This window comes from Macrotis lagotis, chromosome 4 (genome assembly GCF_037893015.1).
Source record: "Macrotis lagotis isolate mMagLag1 chromosome 4, bilby.v1.9.chrom.fasta, whole genome shotgun sequence".
In the NCBI taxonomy this organism is placed as follows: Eukaryota; Metazoa; Chordata; class Mammalia; order Peramelemorphia; family Peramelidae; genus Macrotis; species Macrotis lagotis.
This window is the reverse complement of record NC_133661.1, coordinates 278,753,295-278,755,629: the sequence shown is the minus strand read 5'-3', so window position 1 is coordinate 278,755,629 and position 2,335 is coordinate 278,753,295. Positions and strand designations below refer to the sequence as shown.

The following is a 2,335-nucleotide window of genomic DNA, read 5'->3' as shown; positions in this document are numbered from 1 at the left end:
TCTTCTAGAGCTACTGGTAAAATTTGCAGAAGGTAAATTCTTGCCTGAATAGCAGAAAGGAAAAACTTATGAATAAGTGCTGTTTCCAGCATTGAATAACTGCCTTTAGTAGTAGAGAGTTACAGGACACTGTAAGTATTCTAGCAATTCTTGGCAACCAGTTGTTAGGGATGTTGTAGAGGAAATTAATACTTCAGTTATCGTTTGTACAAGAGATCATTTGAAGCTCTTTCCTATTCTGTTATTCTGATTATATTTTTTAGTTATCCCCCAATATTTTTCTGATGAGTTAACTTACAAAAATATAGACATTTTATTGATGGCTTGTACTAAAACTGCTAACACTTCAGGGTAATACCACTGGTTATTTTCCCCTCCCCAATGGAAATCTTTATGAGCCAATGATAGGAAGAACATGGCACATAAAGACTTGGAGATCAATCAAATGATTTGAAGTTAAGGCTTGTATTTAGCCTAACTGCAAAAGATTGATTGAATCATAGATTTAGAGGAAAGAACCTCAGAATCTGAGTGCTTCCTCTTGACCTTATTGATTCATTTCACCATGTTGATCATCTTCCCTTTTGAAGATCTCTTTTTGGGTTTTCAAAACACTACTCTATTGGTACTCCTTCAATTTGTTTGATTGCTCTTTCTCAGTTGGTTTTACTGGATTTTCATCTGTGTCATAGCCACTGATGCAGCACAAGGCTCTATCCTTTTCTTTTCCATCCTATCTTTCTTTTCTATCTTTAATCTTAGGGTCCAGGAACTTGTCTTTTAAAAATATTTTCATAACTGAGTTTCAACATAGTATTGGTTAACTTGTTTAATGCTCCTGAGAAATTTCTGATTGGATTACTGATTGTTATAGAGTTCAGCTGAAATTAATTTAGTTAAAACTATTTGGGGGTAATTATGCCTAAGTGTTCTACTGTGATATATTGATCTAGCTTTCCTACTCTCCCTAAAGACCTGATGGATAACTCTTTTTTGAGACCTATTCATGCCTACTCATCTTATGCTACTCACTATTTGCTTCCAAAAATTGAAAAATGTGCGAGGGGACTTTTCCCCTGCCACTGCCCTAAGTGCTGAGGTAAGCTGCCTGATGCTGTGATGATAGGAGATCAAGATATGGAGATACTAATAGTAGAGGAGGTGGAAATTTTCCTCTGAAACTGCTGTGGATGATTAGTTTACAATCTTCCTGATGGATCTGTGTAGCTATGGGAACAGCAGGAGTAAGAAGAATTGAAGTGGAGGATATGATTGTATTGCAGCCAAGCCCACAATTGGTTGGGGGAAGGAGAACATTTATTAAGCTCCTTCAGACTTCTCTTGGGTTCAATGACCCCATGAGGTCATTCTATAGCCACCCACTTCGGAAACTGCCTTAACAGATGACAGTTAAACTCCAAAACAACTTAGTAGCCTATAACTGAATCTAAGGAAGTTAAAGTTTAATCAGAACATACATATACATATATATATATATATCAATTAGTTTAAATGATTTTTTTCCTTTTTAAAAAAAATATTGGTTGAGGCTACAGCCCTCTGCCTCTGACCTCAGATCCCCAGCTGCCAGCCCGGTGATCACCCACCCCTGGTGAGAGAGAGCTGGTCCACACGGCCAGCCAAGATGCCCAAGGGGAAGGTCAGCTCCACAGAAGGGGATGTAAGGGAGGAGCCCAAGAGGAGATCAACCAGATTGTCAGCTAAACCAACCCTTGCAAAGGTGGAACCAAAGCCCCAAAAGACAGCTGGGAAGGCTAAATCTGAGGACAAAAATGTTCACACAAAAGGGGGAAAAAGGAGCCAAAGGAAAACAAGCAGAAGCTACCAACCAAGAATAGAATAAAGATGATTTGCCTGCAGAAAATGGAGAAACTAAAAATGAAGAGGTTCCAGCCTCTGATTCAGTAGGAGAGAAAGAAATCAAATCTGAATAACATCTTATAAAAATCTTAACAATTGTCCCTCTAACCTCCCTTCTTGTACAATTCAGAGGAATATTTTTATCAACTATTTTGTAAATGTCAGTTTTTTAGTAACTCTCTAGAAACACATTTTTAAGAAGGAGGCAGTCCCACCTCATCACATTAATGTTTTGAAACATTTAAATAAGTCAAGCCAATCTAAAATGGCATTATTTAGAGTCCTATTTAAAAAGGTGAGATCATGTGCTAATTGTTAGTTTGGTTTTTTGTTTGTTTGTTTTAATACAACCAGAAATTAATAGTCTGTTGATTTGGAAAATGTTTCATGTCTTGTGCATAGACTTAACATTGCATAGGCAATTCTTACATCAAATTAAATGAAGCAGAGATGG

At 37.1% G+C, this 2,335-nt stretch overlaps 1 pseudogene; it reads left to right on the top strand.

Annotated features, from left to right (window-relative positions):
• The first annotated feature begins 1,576 nt into the window (after window positions 1–1,576).
• LOC141520432 (non-histone chromosomal protein HMG-14 pseudogene) lies at window positions 1,577–2,087 on the top strand (annotated as a pseudogene).
• The last annotated feature ends 248 nt before the right edge of the window (window positions 2,088–2,335 follow it).